This window comes from Haliaeetus albicilla, chromosome 1 (assembly GCF_947461875.1).
Source record: "Haliaeetus albicilla chromosome 1, bHalAlb1.1, whole genome shotgun sequence".
NCBI lineage: Eukaryota > Metazoa > Chordata > Aves > Accipitriformes > Accipitridae > Haliaeetus > Haliaeetus albicilla.
The window spans coordinates 5,205,063-5,224,192 of NC_091483.1; the positions used below are offsets into that span (position 1 = coordinate 5,205,063).

At 40.1% G+C, this 19,130-nt stretch overlaps 1 long non-coding RNA gene across 1 annotated transcript in view; it reads right to left on the reverse strand.

Annotated features, from left to right (window-relative positions):
• LOC138690575 (uncharacterized) overlaps positions 1 to 19,130 on the reverse strand; it is a 31,461-nt gene extending 12,331 nt beyond the window's left edge. Inside the window, exon 1 of the long non-coding RNA XR_011329434.1 lies at positions 18,825 to 19,130. This is a non-coding gene — a long non-coding RNA (uncharacterized lncRNA). The remainder of the gene's footprint in view (positions 1 to 18,824) is intronic.

The following is a 19,130-nucleotide window of genomic DNA, read 5'->3' on the forward strand; positions in this document are numbered from 1 at the left end:
TCGCAGAATATGTGATGGCTCTCCTACGGAGAGCTGAGAATAAGCTGAGCCACCAAGCAGTCAGGTTCACATGTGATATAGTTAGCCTCAAAATTCTGAGATCGTTGAGAAAAATGTTCATTTTTACATTAAGGCAACAGAAATGGGACGGTCAAGGGAAGACGTTTTCTGAAAACATTTTACATTTTGTCCTCAAACATACTTAAGCACCACTACCACGGCCTAGTGCTGGATAGATGAAACAAAAGTGCTATATAAAAATTACGGTCTGAAATGAAGACCTAGAAAAAGAGCTAAAGGCTGTGCTTCGTTTCATTTAATTTATTTCCAGAGTTATTCAGAACAAAGACACTTAATCCCTAATGTAAACCTGCAGGGAACATTATTTATCTTTAAGAAGACTTGAAGGCTAATGTAATACAAACTGAGAATTTTGTCTTTTCGTCATGTGGGGTGAGAAGAAGAGCTAGATTAAATTGCTTTCTGAAGATATCAACGGATATTTTAAAAAGGTGGTAGAGCTGCAATTCCTTTGACTGATTCAAGTATCGCATTTATTCTTGTTAATAAAAGAACACTTAAAGTTTACAATGAAAAATGAGAGAAATATGTCACACAGTATTGGGTCTGTGCTATTTTGAATACGTTTGTTCGTTGCACCTAAAGTAGGTATCTCATTAGAGTAGACATGTATGAAGCAATAGCTAAAAGAACCAGGCATATATGTGCAATAGTAGGGGACTTTGCTGTTTAAGGGTAATTTTATCCCACAAATAAATGTTCACGGTCATAATAAAAAAGACTCTGCATACCTTCATAGTTATCACATTAGACATTTTCCATCCTTCTTAGTAAAAAATAAATTATTAATAAGAATGAAACTGGCCTCTAAAACATTTGATCACTGCTTTCAGGACAATGGATCGAGGGCTGATTCTCATTATTTTGTCAAACTTAGAAAAATACATTTTAATGAGATTATTTTAAGCTTTAGGCCTCCTGTCCTTCTTCTAGCTGGCTTCTTCCATTCTTTCTCATGATATTTCTGTGCTGAGGTCACAGATGCCTTAGCAACATTAAAATATATTATGTACATAGGCCTGAAACATATGCGGTCTGTACTTAGAATAAGCTTAAGTTTTAAAGCTGCAGGAATGCATGATCAAAGTAGCTGTAACAGCTTTTTCAATCATCTTTCCACAGGAAAAATAAATGAAAAACACCAATTGGGAAGAATTCCAGCTTCAAACAATTTGCTTCTAATCAAGGAGCTAGACATTGTTTGACTGGTGCTGGCACCTTGCCCTCTCCAGGGTAAGCCCTGGCAATTTCTAAAATAATGAATCCACTGTCATCTCACAAGACTTCATCAAACAACCTAGAGAAACACAGGTCCAACTGATAGCTAAACAGGACAGAATCGTGCCCTTACCATTAGCACAAGGAGGTAAATAACCCACGAGGATGAGAAGACATTGACTTGTCGAACACGATTCTTGGGCGTGTCATTTCACTTCAAAGCAGTTTCCTCTGCCTATCCCGTGATGCCGTAACACCGACTCGTGGATCCAAAGCCCCAGAAAAACACGTCCCAACCCCAGCAGCACCGACGCTATGCTACTCCACCTGGCCTTGCTGCCGACGGCTCCGCTGGGATACGTGCGACCCGGACGGCATCTTCAGCATGAAGCGCTTGCTCCTCCAGCCGCTTCTAAGGCTGCAAGTTAGTTTGGCTTTTGATGTTCCTAAAACGCAGTCTTTCATAAACGTAGAGAGAGGAGAAGTTTGATTTTAGGCTTGCGCCCTCCACTTGCAGTTCTCGCTGTGCCCAGGTCTTGATATAAATTATCTTTCCCTCTGCTCATTATGAAGCTTCCTGCCAGGATCATTTTCCATGCCATCCACCTCTTACTGTTTCCCTTTGTTGGCTCCAGCTTCTCTACTGTATTAGACAAAAGTTATTTATCCTCACTTTCAAGGTTCATTATACTTTACTCCCTACTTATTACCTCTCATTTCCTCTCTGGAGATGGATTTTCTCCTCCGGCTAGCGCGCAGCGCCGGTTTCAAGCACCCATGTGCTACGCTGTTACATGCGGCTGACCACTTATCTCCTGCACTTTGGTTCCCCTCTGTGTCTTTGGCAGAGGGGAACGGACAGATGGTAACGGGAACCAGTGCTGAGGCAGTAAACCCCTCGGAGTGGACACAATCTCTTGTCACAGGCCTGAGAAGTGACTTGCAAAAAGTACCCACAGTCCTTCCGAGCTAATGCTGTACAAATAAGTAACAGGGAAATCAAGGAGAGTAATGGACATGCAATATGTACATATTTTCTTAATAGCATTACTCTACATAAAACGTTACCCCACCGACATAATGCACTGATAAATGAGAGAAGCAGGGCTAAAAATGGAAGTAGGGCAGGTTGCAAAATGTGTCTTTATCCAAAAGGGGGACCGCACTGTGAAAGCACCTAAGGTCCACAGTATATTAAGCTATTCGTCTATTTAAGGCAATCATGGGCTGACTTACCTTTTCTTCAGCTGACAGGAGTCCTTCTATTCATTTCGATGTGGTTCGGAAGAGGCCACAAGGACTTATGCATTCATTCGCTTTGAGGAGTTTTGAAAATGACGTATTGTAAAATAAAAGACAAACCAAGATGTTTTCTCCAAATGTTTGGCAGCCGTCAGTTTTCCAGCAGTATGAGAGCGGAGCTCAAATTAACACACTTGATATAGTGTATCAAGCTGAGGCTTTCCGAGCTACTAATACAAAAGATGAATTCTCGAACACCAGGCACAGGTGACAAGATAAGAAGCCCGGCACGTCACGTATAAGATATAAAAGGATCTATCTGTCAGCAGTTACTTTATAAGCGAATTGCTCTCAATTATGTTAGAAACAGCATTTAATGAAATATGATTTTAAAGTACTACATAGAGGAAGAAAGTGTGCAAAGTAAATTCCTGATATAATGAAAATTGAAAAGAGTGATAGATTCTGCTATTATAATTGGCAAACAGAATGGACAGTTTTGATAGAGGTGACAGTAGAACAGCTTTTGGGGTATCATTTGGCTGGGATAGCAATCTTCTAATCATATGTCCAGCCTGTCTTCAGAGGTAATTTTCAAGGTACACGTTCAGATGAGAAATAGCGGTGTTATATGACAATTTCACTGATGGCTGCAAAGAAATGTTCATTACCTTGCCTTCTTGCCACATGAGAAGGGACCAGTCATGTATCAAATGGTGGAACAGGTGTCAATGAAAAACTGGAGTTTAGGTGTTCTGAATTTAAATCCTTCATGCAGTCCGCATTCAGTCCTTTCTCTTACGACAGGAAGTCAATGAACCCATATTAAGTGGTAGGCAAACATTTTTCCCCCCCAATTTCTTCTGGGTTTTGGATTTTTTTGGTTGTTTGGTGGGTCTTTTTCCTTCTGTATTTATCTCAGCCACTGTGAGAGAACAGTTGGGAGAGCGAGCCCCAGGTTAGAAGGGAAGCTGTAGGTACGCCTGGCTGTGAGCGCTGTACAGATCTCAAACAAGCAAGGGCCACAGTATCGATGAGGAAAATCTGGCATGGCTTTGAGAATCAATAAACAATCTGAGATTGGAAATATTTAAATCACAGGTGTATCTATACGGTATGATCTCACTATAGGCTGGAATTAAGGTTGCTTAGATGCCTCATCTGTGACTTTCCGCATTATAACAGACATATTTGTAGAAACGTTTTAACTTACATTATTTAAGAACTTCCTGGGATTATGTTTGGCGAATAATTAGAATGCTTACATAACGTATTCTACCCTGAATTAATGATACTATCCTCTCGGAGTTAGTTTCATCCTCATATAGTTTTTGTCTTGGTATGAGAGAGACATGGGTTGCACAGGCAGCCCCACACCTGCCGAATACAGATCCGAGGGAGCGTGGCATATTTCTGCAGGCTATCTCTTAAAGCTCTTGCCGTAGCCTGGCTGGTGGAGGCACACCACATTTTTTCAGAAAAGCAGGCACCGGTCTTCTAGCCTTAGAGACAGGATTTTATAATGCTGAATTTAAAGTTATTAGAAATACCATTGCTTTCACAAGTACACAAATACTGAATTAATTACTACATCTATTTGAGATCAGCTGAATTACGAGTAGTATTTCATTGACTGATTTATGTTGGAAATTCACATTTACAAATTATATTCACCAATAAACTAGGCTTAGGTATGACATAGAAGTTATTGCTGTTACTCGTGAAATGTTTTCTACTTTGCTTTTTGTTCTTGGGAATGCTGTACACCAGACGATAGATTTCCCATATGAAATAGCTTTCCTGAAACATCTGCTGCCAGAAAGTTTGTCTGGAACTTGCAATGATGGATGAATTTTTGACAGGTAATTGCAATTCAGATCAGATGCGGACAGATTTAGTACCTAGAGTCTCCCAGTTTATTAAAATCACCATTGATTTATTTAAGCACCCCCCTCTCTTTTCACCACCATTCAGAAATTAATCACTTGGGTATGGTGTTCAGGGCTCATCCAGCTGCTCATAATATGAAATACATCAGTTTATCCTAACTTTATCTATCTCAGCACTTCTGAAGAACCTATCACCACAGTATCTAGTCACCACCAAAACCAACATGTACAATTAGTGTAAACCTTTCATGAAAGTTGAAAGAAGTGCTAGAATTCGCATTAGTTACATGGTTTAAACTCTTCAGGTTTACTAAAGCAAATTAAGTGTCACCACTGTCCATCACACCTATGAAAATGATGTTTATCTTTTTCTTAGACACCAGCTGGAAGGATTGAAAGGCACTATTGGTTTGGTTCCTGTCAGTACAGTTTTTTCCCTTTTGTAGCATATAACAAATTCATTATTGAATAGGCATGTGCCAGCGAGATATATATTATACACACACAGAGAGAGACCATATTAGGGAGATTTTTCTAGATCATCACCGAATTTGTGTGACCGATATGATTACAGTAGCAATAGCAAAATGGAAGAAGGAATCCATCCAGTCATGAGTAATACAGGACAATGTCATGAGCCACGTTAATGCTTCTCAGTTAGATGAAGTGAGATGGTTTGTACTTGCTTTGGACTTCTAGACCACCACACTGAATTGTTGTGTTTGGGGTCTTTTTTCCCTACATTGGCTTAGAGGAGATTTTCAAACTTCATCAATAATTTTCTTCTTTAAAAAAATTCCTGTCTACCTTCTAGCACTACGGTTCATTAGAATTTAGTTCTGCTAAAGTTGAGGAAAATGACATTTTCTGTTCTCTCCTTGTCCACAAATCCAGTCGTTTTATCATAGAAACACCCAGGTCAGGCAACATTTACCCTTGCTACTCTTCCCAGTCACCTTCTCCTTTGTGTGCCTAGAAGCGTGTTCCCAGGTGACTCACTGCATGATTTTTTCAGAGACTGCAGTCAGGCTGACTAGGCTGTAGTCGCTTGGATTTGGGCTTCCTTAGATGATGGGTGGCCTTCTCTGAAGATGATGGACAGTTTGTTGGCCATCTGGCCTTTTGCTGTTTGTTTTACAGCTATAGTAGTTGATCTACCCAGTCTTTCCTTCAAAGTACCTACGTGTCCTTCACATCAATTCCAGCCAAACTGGAATGAGTGCTAGCTATTTTGTTTGAGGACCAAGATACCACCTCAGTCCTCTCAGAAGATACAGCACACGAAGGGGGGGACCCACAGGGCCCCTGGTCTGTGTTCTGTAGAGATATGGTTCAGACTGTGCCAGCTTTAGATAAAGAAAATTTACATTAATCTCCTTAGATCCTAGACAGAAAGGACAGATCACACCCAGATATCAGAATTTATTAAACTCATATTGATTTGAATAATGTTATTGGCATACAGTGCTTCCACCAGTTCATGGTGAAGTAAGCAAAGAATCGCTGTAGCATAGTTCTGGCTGTTTCCAGAGAGATTACCTTCAAACCTTTTGGAAACTTAGACGTTAATTTTCTTTGCAACTCACATCTGTTCTGATAAAGGATTAGTTATGCATGGATACTAACCATATGACCTTCAGCTATTTTACTTATACCTTTCCCAGACTACACAGAGCTGGGCAAGTGTGGGACATGCTTGGAAAAGAGCCACAGAAAGTTGAGGATGTTGAGGTAAAATGAGCATGGCAAATTCAGACAGTTAAAGCGTTTCTATTTGATTTAACCCAGAACTGGCATTACGATTTTTCCAGAATAGCCACTGAAGTGACTCAAAGGAAGAATGGTGGAAGGTAACAGACGATATCCTCCCTTGAATATAAGTTAAACATACCCAAATGCCAGTGCCTGGTCAGAGATCCCGATAGTCTCCCTCCAGTAGCAGGCACAAGCAGATGTCAAAGGACAGGTAAGAACAGAGCAAGCGCCTAGTACTCCCCTGAGTACTATTCCACCTGCCAATTACTTGCAGCTCAAAGGAATTTTCTCAGCCAGATGTAATTTTGTGCATTTACTGTCAAAGGTAAGTACGGTTTGGCTCGTCTGGACATAAGTGCCCGCTCCAATTTGTTTGTCATTTAAAGTCTATTTTGGATGCTGGTCTTGCCCTAAACCATTGAATGTTTCTTTTATTATTCCATATGCCAGTAACTGTACTTCAAGAAAAAACCTAACGGCTTGTCTACTTTTGTACAGATACCATAATCTCTTGCTGAAAACAACAATAAGGCTAGTGTTAACAATGACTTTTAAACTAGGTTAGCTGTTTTGCTGAAGGGAATGACCACTGCATGTAGATTGTTCTTATACATGCAACAATAAATTATAAAAACATTAATGCCTGGAATTTATACCATACTCTTACAAGAATAGCTATTCTTGCATTAAAAAAAAAAAAAAAAAGCATCTATTAAGAGATTTAGGGTGAATTTGTGCTTCTTAAATCACAATAACTTAACCAGGTTTTTAGTGCACGTACCTAGTATGTTGTTTCTTCAGTCGACTATGAAGAATGCCCACCTTACAGATAGAAGTGACCTTAGGCATTCCTCTTCAAATTTACAGGAATACGTCACCTTTTTTTCTCTACCAGTGGTGACGATATCTGTGGGTGGTTTATACATTTCTCACACAAAGAAGATCCATATTGGTCCTCCTACCTAGGGAGCCGTTACTTGTTTTAGGTGATGCCTTTCTTGTTCTATCCATGTTCCTCATGATGACCACTGCTGTCTCGTTAAATGTATTTAACTGGCTGAGATTACTCCATCTAACCATCCATAGGCCTTCATTGACTAATTATTACTCTCATAGGTGTTCATCTGTACCTACATTTTCACGCTTTCTTAGCTCCTTTCCAATCTACTCAACATTAAGCCCACAGGTTCAGTATTCAGTAGTTTTTAGTGTTAAATCTTAAGTGGTAAGAGGTGTAGAATCATCAGAGGTCTAGAAAAGGTGAGTTATGAGGCACGCTTGAAAGAAATTGTCACGGTTTAAGCCCAGCTGGCAGCAAAGCACCACAAGGCTGCTCTTTCACTCCTCCCCCTGCCCCGGTGGGATAAGGAGGAGAAAATATAATGAAAGGCTTGTGGGTCTACAGAAGAACAGGGAAGCATCACCCACCAATTATGGTCACAGGGAAAAAACCAAAATCAATTTAATTTACTACCAATCAAATCAAAACAGGGATAATGGGAAGTAAAACCAAACCTGAGAACACCTTCCCCCCACCTTTCCCTTCTTCCCGCCTCAGCCCCACTCCCAGTTCTCTCCACCTCCTCCCCCCAGCGGCGCAGGGGGACGGGGAATGGGGGTCGGGCTGGGTCCGTCATACCTTGTCTCTGCCGCTGCTTCCTCCTAAGGGGGAGGAGGACTCCGCACTCGGGCCCTGCTCCGCCGTGGGGTCCCTCCCATGGAACAGAGTCCTTCACAAACTTCTGCAACGTGAGCCCTTTCCACAGGCCGCAGTTCTCCAGTCACGGCCTGCTCCAGCGCGGGCTCTCCCACGGAGCGGCGGCCATCTTGGGGGCATCCATCCCCCTGCTCCAGCGCGGGCTTCCCCAGGGAGCGGCAGCCATCTTGGGGGGCATCCGTCCCCCTGCTCCGGCATGAGCTCCTCTCTCCCCGGGCTGCAGGTGGGCATCTGCTCCCCTCCACGGGCCGGGGGGGACAGCCTGCCATCTTGTCTCACCATGGGCTGTGGGGCCATTCCCCCCCCCCGCCCCGCCTTCTTCACTGACCTCAGTATCTGCAGAGCTGTTCCTCTCACATTCCAATCCAACTACTCACTGCAGGTTTCCCCTCTTAAATCTGTTCTTCCAGAGGCGCCTCCGCCGTCACTGATGGGCTCGGCCTTGGCCAGCGGCGGGTCTGACTTGGAGCTGGGGAAGTTTCTAGCAGCTTCTCCCAGGAGCCGGCCCTGCGCCCCCCTGCCCCACCACACAAACCCAAACCAGAAATCAAGTCATTTAATCCAGATTAGAGAATAGTGAGAAAGGGATATAACAGCACGTTCCCTGACATGCAAACACATGAAAGGTAGCTCTAAAATGAAAAAGGAAAACAGTTTCTCTTCATGCTCGTGGTGAACAGGAAGAAGCATTAGAAGGGTGTAAATCCCAGTGAAGGAGATTGATGTTAAACATTTCAAACAATCCCAGAGGAACAACGTGGACCATTATTAACTAAACAAGAGACCAAGTTACTTTCTCAGGGCTGGTACAGAATAAAGCAGCTGTGATTCCAACGTTTCAGATTAGCTGCTGGTAAGTGGTCAGGGGCATCTGACTGAAATGACGTTTTGGTGGAGCATGGCCAAAGGGAGAAATCTCTGCCACTGCTGGAAAAAGTATTTTTATCCTTCTCCAGGTGTCTACTTAAACCTTTCCGGGTGACTGACCCTGTGGTAAGTGCAGAGGTGCACAAACCTGTACAAAACCTATATTTGCCTCCTGATTAAGTTCACCCCCGAGTAGTTACTACTACTTCAGTTACTGCTAGAGCAAAAGGTGGCTAGCAAATACGCCTCCTCACCCCATTCCTGTATCCAAGTACTTGGTTTGACTACTCGAGCCCTGTGGTTTTTGATTTCTTATAATTGACCCACCTGCCTGTGCCATTACAAGAGTGGGAAATATAGCTTTGTAAGCTGTGATCCATCTCAAGTTACTGGAAGAAGAGAGTAAGGAGTAATGTTTTTACCAATATTCATTCACCCCTTAATTACACAGGCTGCTGCAAAGAAATTATTCTTCTGCCAGGATTTTCCAGTTATGAATGCTCATCAGTCTTTTAATGATTTTAAGTATAATACGTGGATTCTCCCTCTCTTGCTTATAAATAGCGGTTTAAATTTTTAGTAAGCTAATATTTTAAAGTAAAAAAGGCCCACAGTGTTTCTGACAAAGCTGATTATAGAACATCAGAATGAGGATACACCTCTATTAAAAAAAATGCTTTATAGGGAGTGAAGATTTATAGAGGTGTTCTGCTGATTCATGAAGACTAGATATGGAAATTCATTTCTGGAAGCCACTCAGTGATGAAATATGTAACATATAATGCATTTGTCTGTAAGACAAATGTGTATGTTGGCTGATTAAAGAAGATATATGAACTTCTGAAAAAAAAGAAAAGGAAATTATTCTCAGGAACAGAACAGCTAATTATAAAACCAACAGGAAATGAAATGTGTATATTGAACAACTATATAATTTTTCCTAAACAGGAAACCTTCAATATTAATTTCTAATGTAGTTTATATGCAACTGCAGTATCTAATGACACACATACACTACTGAATCCATGAAACGTACCACTCTGCTCATTCTAGCCCATTTTCAGACAGATGGTGTTGGGCATGTTGACCCACTGCCCAAAAGAATCAGAAGGTGGGGACATGGGATGAAGAGCAGAAGGAACTCCCTTTGCTGCAAAACACCCCCGAATGTGGCAAAGGGCCGGCTGTTTCCCAAAAAGGATTGTTTCAGTGCACCAGGATACAACTACATTCTGGAGCCAGACTACGGCAATAACTGAACTGTGGCAATCAACTCCCTAATTAGAAAGGGAATAAAATTAAACTGAGCTGGGCCAGCCCCTACGGCACAGCATTAACCATTGTGGCAGGGACGTATTGCAAGTTTGACCATGATTAATCTGATATTAAAAATAAATCTTGATTTCATTGTGTACCCTAAATGCTGTTTATAATATGAGACAAAATATAAAGGCAGTGAAAGGCCTAGAATGAGTTAAAAATGCACAATTAAAAGTGAATCTAAGTCCATAAGCCAACTGATAAAAAGCTAAATCTCTATTGTACATTTAAAGTTTTTACGCAGAAAATGTGTGGCTTCTTGCATAGTAGGCGCAGAAAGGTGGGTGGGGGTTGGTTTTTTAATTTTATTTTTTAGTTAACATAAGAACCTGTCAATCTAAGGAACATTTTTTTTTTGAGAAGAAGCAGTTCAGCTTCAAACATTCAACAAGTGATAAATGAGGCTTTTCAAAAATAGAAGTGCTTGCAAGTGTTGATGAGACAATATGTGAATGCTGATGAATAAATATAATCTGCCTGAGAAGGCTAAATTTCAGCTTGTCCTCACATGTAAGTTATTTGCATTTCTACAGATGTGTTGATTTTACAGGCCTTATGGACAAGAAAATGGAAATTTAAAAACAGCTTTTCCCTATTTATGTTTTAAAAAATTACTCAGTTATTCTGTCAGGTTCAGAGACTTGAAGCAATTGATGCTGTTTGAATAAAAAAGATCAGAGTCTAAATAATCGATCTTATAATCTAAAATTTCTCTAGTCCTTTTACAAAAATAACAACAAATTGTGTATTAGGTGCAGGCACACGCCCCTGAGAGACAAGAGCTTTGAAAAGTGTAGATTTCCTGGAGACTTAATGGTTCCAAACACACTCTCATAAGTTTCAGCTTTGCTGAAAGAAGAGATAGGAGGTCTATATCTGTCTCATAATTCAAGAAGGCAGATTGTGTGATAGCTCAGAATTGACACTTACACATTTTTTTTTTCCTTTTTTTTGTTCTACCGTGTTCAATAGAATACGTGATGTTCGAAGGATTTTTTGCTTTTCACATTTCTTTTCTCCATTTTCTCTTCCTTCCCATAAAGAAAGAGGAAAAAAAGAGAGAGAGCGCTTGCGCTTACTGCTTTGTGGCATACAAAATAGAGAGGGGCGAAAAGAGATGAAAACAAACAGAAAATTTCTGCAGGTAATAAGAAAAACATTGAACATAGATGTTATAAATTTCTGTGAAGTAGAAGTAACGATGATATTTAAAGTTTCTAATTTTAACAACTCCCATTCAAAACCTATATATTGTTTTCTTTGCACATCCATACCTTTTTTCCATGTTAGGATGGGATATAAAACCACGTAGTGCTAGCCAAAACTACAGAACTGCAAAGCAGCTGCATTACACCTTTACTTTTAACTGAAGAAATATGACATATTTGCAGAATATATTCCCTTTTGTTTTCAGGAAAATTCCCAGTGGCAGAGCTAGTAGAAGAGCATGTGTGGACAAGACCTCGTCCTGCCTGTTGGCCTAACGTAAGCTGCCTGGAAACCCCTGCAGCCTCTGCACAGTGGTGCCTGAAGCTCTGTCCTCGATCAGCTCCATACCCTGCTCTGGGAGCACACAGCAGCAGCTGGGGAAAACGGAAGCTTAAAATCCTACCGGTCCACATGAAAAAAAAAAAAAAAAAAACAAACCACCAAAAAACCCCCAACAACAACAAAAAACCCCTCAAACTCACCAAAAAAACTGGGCTCCAGATGGTCTCTGTAAACATCACGAGAGCTGCCCTCCTGCCAGTCAGGAGATGGGGCAATGAAGGAGCAATCTTCCTTGAAACCAACCAAGAAAACTGCAAAAGGTAATAAAAAGAAAAAGAAATTTATTTTTTTTAGTCCGGTGCTTCTCAGTCTTCGTATTCACCCTAGCCTTTCCAACAGTTAAGCGCTGGCTGGCACCTCCTCTTTAGTCATTCACTTTATCAGTCCTCATGATGCTATACTATTTTCTGTTGTGGTTTTCGCACATGACACAGCTGAGCAACTGGCACAGCACATCTGCATCCACCTTGGTGGGTTAGAGGTATACTCCTGTCTATGGGGTCCTGGTGCCCCATCAGTGAGAGCCCACCCATACATACCGCAAGTGTCACAGGTCCCAGATCCAGCACTCACCCCAGTTTAGGAGCTGGGAATCACACTGCAGTCCTGCAGATCACAGTAGCCAAGAAGAACCATTTTCAGTAAACTTTAGGTAACACATTCACGTGAAAATATTTTCAGATTGTGAGATGACGACTGTGCTCTAAGACAAGATGCTTGTGTTTCTCGTTTTGTCGTCTTCGCTGATTTTTTTCTCGTGTTACAATCAAAGCACAGTCTGAGGTGGACACCATCTTGTTGACTCAGATATACAGAGTGCTAAGGAGAAGGATGCTGTCATTTGTTATGGGGATCAGTGGATACTAATAGCAAGGAGGTAACAGATGACATTTTTTTGCTTTTCTTCTCCTTCTCCTATTAGATTGCAGTGAATTATAGTCCAGTCCTTAGATACTAGTTTAAAGCCATGCTGGAAAGCTGTCTGAGGGCTAACCTTCTGGTGAGGCAGAGAAAGCTGTTAAGTCTCCATTTCTCTCAAGAGATGCACACAAATCTGTTCTATGAAGATCCATGGTCATGTTACTTTCAGCATAAGAAGCCCTGAATTGAAGTTATGTATTATTTTGACCTTTCTAATCTGCTGATATCACGTTCCCCCCACTTTGCTTGCTTACTTTGGCTCTTCAGATGAGTGCTCTTTGTCTGACCTGTCCCTCCGTCATTTGCAGAGGTCACCTTTTTGCTTGCACTGCCCTTTGTAGCTGGAGATTACTTCCCCTCAATTTGATCCACCGCGTCCATTCTGTAAAGTTCACATTCAGCAAGCCTGTTTTCTTTTAAAATCATGACAGATTGTTCTCCTGCACAGTTGTTACTCATGACTTCATTCATATCTTGAACTCTTCTCTCTCTGGCTCTCAGGTGTGAGTGACCCTTAAGATCAAATCCACTTAGGCTTAGTTTAAAGCAACAGTTACTCCACTGCTGCGAGCGGAGAGAGAGGAGAGAGCAGAGAGAGGAGAACCCTGTTGCATGACGACTCCTACATCAATCTGAAGGTCAGAGGCATGGGGCCCAAATACACAAGAACAAGAATTTCTTTCATGTTGAGAATTTGCTGCTCAACTGTAATTTGTTTGTAGCTCCTTATGTACTACTTAGTAGTGAGGACAAAGAGGCTGTGCCTTTCTAATTGCACAAAACTGTGTTTGTTATACAAAATATTTAAGGTCCTTTATTTCATAAATTTTTTACTATCTTAGCTCACCTACTCCAAGAATATTGTATCTTTTCAATATGCCTTGTTGACACCCTCTGGCTAATATGACAATTCATCATCAGCAATTCTTTATGTCACAGTTGTGGTCTCAGTTCAATAAAACATTTAAGACATGCCAGAATCCTAGAGAAGCCTGGAATAACAGTTAATATGATGTGCAAATATAGATTTAAATTTAAGTTCCATGCTTTATTTTTTGCCACTATAGGCCCTTGAAACCTAACGTGCTACTGGAATCATTAACAAACATTGCCCGGGATATACACACTTGCTCGGTAATTGCATCCTCATTTCTGTTTCTTATCTTACTCTTTAACCTTCCAGTGTTTGGACTGAAATATCCAGCCTAATTATTATTCTTCAGTACAGGAATCCCATCAGATAAAGAATTGTTTTAACACTATAAAACATTAAAACAGAGCAAAAGATCTGAGCCCAGGGCAGAGGTACAAAGAAATCTGTGCATGTTACTCAGAGTGTTTTCGTTTCTCTACTCTGTTAAAGAATAAACATACATTCAATAGCTTGAGGGAAGGAGATTTAGATGCCATAGCAAATATGAATCAAAGCTGAATTCATCGTTTGTATCATTCGCTTTGCAAAGAAAATAAAAAGAATTAAAATAATGAAATACCAAGTTATAAGGCACTGAGAGAATGCTGTAGGTTTAGATGTAATTCCAAATATTCCTTGTAATCAGCGTGTAATGAATAATCGATTGAAACTGATACCTACTTACCCATGCAATTCCAAAGAAAAAAACCCAAACCTTTTGCCATTTATATGGGAACTAACCATAAGAAGCAATCTAGTGTAGAGGTGAAAGATTAGCTACAAACCTTTTTTACTTTTCCTCAAAACCTGACAATGTATGGAATATAGCTTAAAAATTAATGTGACTGATCCTATTTAAGCATTCTCTCATTAAACTGTATATTAATATAAAAAAAAGATCATCTACCTTTGATAAAACATAGCATGCTTTGTGATTATTCTTATATATAATGTCAGAATTATTTGGAGAACAGTAAAAATAATTTAAAAGCTCTAGGCTGAAAATAAATCCATCTGATGTCATTCTTTCAGAAACCATCCTTTCCTCTGCTATTGTTAATGCTGTTATTTTGAGCAGAATATTTCACACGGTTCTGATGGCTATCCAAAAAGGACTCTAAAATAGAGGTTCAGTAGCAAAGCAAAAAATATCAGACCCTACAGAACAAAAATAGCCAAAGGTATTAAATGTTAACATCCCCCCCCCCGTATAAATGAGAAACCTAATGAACTTCAGATAACCTGCAAAATGGTAATAGATGCAAAGGAATTCAGAGACTGTTAATGACAGGCAGCTCAAAAACATCACCTTCGCCTGATTACATTTCGGTAAAAAAACTCCAGGACCTTTTCTCCACTGAAAGTTTATGGAAAAATAGCTAAAGCATCTTAATTCTCTTCCTAGGAGCAAACCTTACTTTGGCCAGGGAATAAGATACCAAGTCTGCCTTCTGTGTCTCCCACTACTGCTGCAAGCAGAACAACTTTTGTATGGTGAAACTTCTGGAAGACCTGCTGTCCATCTGTGCATCTCCACACTTGGCAATACGGAGAAGGATTAGTTCCTTATCTGTGTTGTTTTAAGTAAGAAAAAGGCATAATGCCTCTGGAACTGTGTGAATAACACAGACCAGTCAATCAACCTTTTGTTCTTTACAGTTTAAGGCCTTCAACTAAAAGGGTTTATTCTCTAAAAATACATCTATATTTAATATGAAGTGATGAGATTTTACTGATGAAAACACAAACAGAAAAAAGAATTGCTTTTGAATGAACTCCTCAGGGATAGCTGTAAACCCAATAAAAATAATAACTTTTGTCATTTACACAGGAAATCAGCTCTCATATTCCAAAAGAAACTTTGCTAAAGCTTTTAAGAAGCCGCGAAACTGAGGTTCAAAATTGTGCGAAGGTTTTTGGTGATACCTGCCTTCAAGATAGAGGTGTTTCCACGGCCAGTGAGAACTGACTGTGAAGAAGAGACAGCAGGGGGTGATGTACAAGAGTGCAAACTTTGGTGAATTAGTATAAGAACTTTGGCATGTTTCAGGATGAAATTCCTGGCCCTTCTGCCTTGCAACAAGTATTTAAATAATTGATACTGCATTGCACTTGAAGTCCAGTGTGCACCCGTATGGCACAAATCAGAGCATCACATTCTTTCACATAATTAATAAACTGAAGACTTCCAGAATCTGATGTTTGCTTGCTTGCTTGGTATTCTCTAAAGGTTGCTGATCTCCTGTATCAGTTGGTTATGAGGTATGTCCTTACTACTTCGCTGATGGACTTTGGCATTAAGTCCTAAATGAGAAAGGTTTAAGCATAGATTTAAGATGAATGGTTTGTAGGACAAGGAAGAAAACTGAACCAAGGATTGCAAATAACATTTTTATATCCCTAATTCTATTTTAAATATCACTTCCCTTACAATCCTTACTCGACAGTGAAGCGCTTTTTTTTGAGTAGAAATAAATAATTTAACAAGTATTCTTACCGAGAAGATGGTTTGATGTCTGTTGAGAAGTCTGGGCTATAATATTGCAGATCTGATTTACAGAAAATAGGTTATCTAATAAAAACTCATTACAAAAGTGACAGGATTGGAAGGGAGGAGGATGGGTCATTTCTCATAAGGAAGTGATGCATTACTGATTCTAACGATATTAAAAAAAAAATCAATAGTTTTCTTATTTTTGCCTTCATCCTAGGCTGATAGATTAAAATCACCATCTTTGTTCCACCTGTGCTTCCAGTTCACAACTAATACTGAAGAACACCCTGTTTCCCTTTCAACTTGTTCCCACTTACGTGCCACTACCCAGAGAAGATCAATATAGGGGTAACAACAGTGCCTACCTACATCTGTACCCTACTCTTTAGATTCAGCGAAGAGACAGGTTGAATGCACACACAGCTAGTCATGAAGACAGTTCAATACATCTGTGATTTAAGCAAATTATACAGAACTGGATAATTTGCTACTTGTACAGAGTTCTTCAGTTGCTCAGATGCCTAAAGCAAGACAAGACGAGAGGAGCTGGGCCAACTCTACTTCAGTAGAGGTAATACGGGAGTGTAACAGGGGTTCAGTATCATGCCTTTTGGTTTAAAATATGAAATGGACTGTAGATGGCCACAATGTGAATACTAATCCAGGGTAAGGTGAAAAAATGCTCTTATTTCTGTATTTCCTCAACGTTGGGTCTCATTTAAGGTAACAAATACCTGCCCAGTTGTCAGTAACCCGCAGTCTATGAACCAGATCCTGCCAAGCGTTCCCCACTGCTGTAGCCAAAAGCTCTTCAAGAACTTAAACTAGAAATATCAGCAACTGTTGAAAAATTAAATCGCCCTGACACAAGTCATACATTTGTGTCTTGAACAAAGGTGTGACTTTCTCCAGCATTTTAATCCACCTGTGGGGATGGAGGTGTTTTAAAGAGTCTACACACAGAAGCTGGGAGGGTATTGCCTACATTTCACAAGCCAGCAACGATAGGAATTAGTAAAGCTGGCAACCATGAAATGGTATTTGTAGTAAGAACAAACAGAACTAAAAAAGATAATATGGTTTTACGTAAGATTTAATAAAAAAAAACAACAACAACAAAACCAACGTAAATTTACTGCAGCCAGAAAGGTTAGAAATGTTAGAGAAGTTACAGAAAAGGCTAATAGAATGTGTGATGTCATTTTAGGCTCATCCCCTCAGCTCATGCCCTGTCCTGTAAAATACAGCAGCATCTTAGATTTGGAAGGTCAGGAGAAAACAAAAAGATACATTTGTAGCATCTCCTGTTTCTTCTCCCATCTCATTGTTTTCTGTTTTCTTTGCAGTGACCTGATGAGAGATCGTTAGCCTGAAAACGGAGCTCAAACTTCATAATCAGGATTACAATGGGAAGGAATTACTGGGTAACCTCAGTAGAAGCTGCTTGGTTTTTTTCTTTGCAGTGACATCAAACAAAGAATGAATTTTTGGACTCATGGAAAATCAGAAAGAAAAGAGTACAAGATCATGACTGGAAAATGAGCACTTGAGAAAATTGGGCTTTCGTCTTCCGCAAAAAAAAAATTATCCCCAAATGATAGAAACAGAAAATTATAGCTGAAGTTTCTCTGAAAAAGAGAAACTATACCTGGAGAAGAACAGAGCTGAATCTGAAAGAGGAGCATATATTTCCTGTGCCTGCTTAAAGAAGGAAGGAATGAAGCAGAGAACTTGGGTTGATGGCAAGCGGAGTACAAGTAAATGGTGGAGGGCAAATTGTTGAGCACTACTTGCAATGGGGAAAAGCTGCATGCTTTTTCCCTTTAATAAAGATCCTGTAAGTCTAGAGATTAATTTTGCCTTCTCACTATAAACTTATTCACCAGGCAAGTATTTCTCCTCTAATAAAAATTAATACATGCTAAATCTCCAGTGAGAGCAGTTAAACATCATATATTACAATTAATGCACCACTCCCCATTCAATAATATCACTGAAACCAAACTTCAACATTTTATATTAATGCAATTTAAATAAGCAATCAACAGCATATGGTAATGCTAAATCGAGGAGATGAGTCACCCTACAAAAATGATTTGTTTTTCACACAGAGGAAAGATTAAGCACATCTTTAGTGATAGAATCATGAGAATAACTTAACCATCAAGTTTAAACAAAGTCCAAACACATTTGAGATGCACAGCTGAACAAGATAAGGCCAGCGGGTGATTCAGAAGACTGTGTATGGGGAAATACTCCAAAACGAGGCTACTGCCAAAGAGCCGACTGTAAAGGGACCGGATCATCCCTTTATATACAGGTCTGAGAATAAGGTGTTGCACAGCCATACCATTTGCAGAAGTTTGTGGAGACACTGTAGCTTACAGCTACAAAAATGTTTTTGGCACAGCCCCAAATGTTTCCTGTTCCAATTAAGCACAACAAACGATTGAAGAAAATCTTCAGCAAGTCGCTTGCCTAAGCAGGGGGTTGGGATAGGACCAAGATGAGACTTTTCCCCTTTATATTTCTTTTCACCTTGAGAAGAGTTGTTGTGGCTACCAAAATGATGAATAAAAAAAGATCCTAATGGGCAAAATACCTGAAGCTCGTGATCTACGGAGAATTACACTGACTTCCCCAGTTGTTAGAGAATGATGATCAGACTAAGGTGGGGGGAAGCTGAAAGGAGACTCCCTGTTGCTATCAACCTATCAAAGCAGTGAAGATGGCAGCACCAGTAGGAGAATAATATTAAAATGTTACTAAAATTTGATATTAAAAAAAACAACAATAGCAACAACAACAACAACAAAACCATCCAGACCCAACAAATAACAGGAAGCAGTATTTTACCTGTTTCCCAGGTTTTGGTGCCTGGGAGCAGATCCCTGGTTTGGTCGTCTCCTACTTGTCCACCCGTGACTCCCACGTTTGGTCCATTGCTCCCATCTTCTCACCAGGCCTGTCCATGTCTGGGCTGTCAGCACCTGACTGTGCCCAGCTGGCTGTTAGGTCAATATAATATGCCTGAGCATCTGTCCCTTATACCCTTGAATTTTTATATCAACTTGAAATAGAAAAGATTTTAACACAAATATTATGCAACAGCTAGCAGCAAATGAGTAATAGGATAACCTGAATGAAAGCAATCAACAGTAA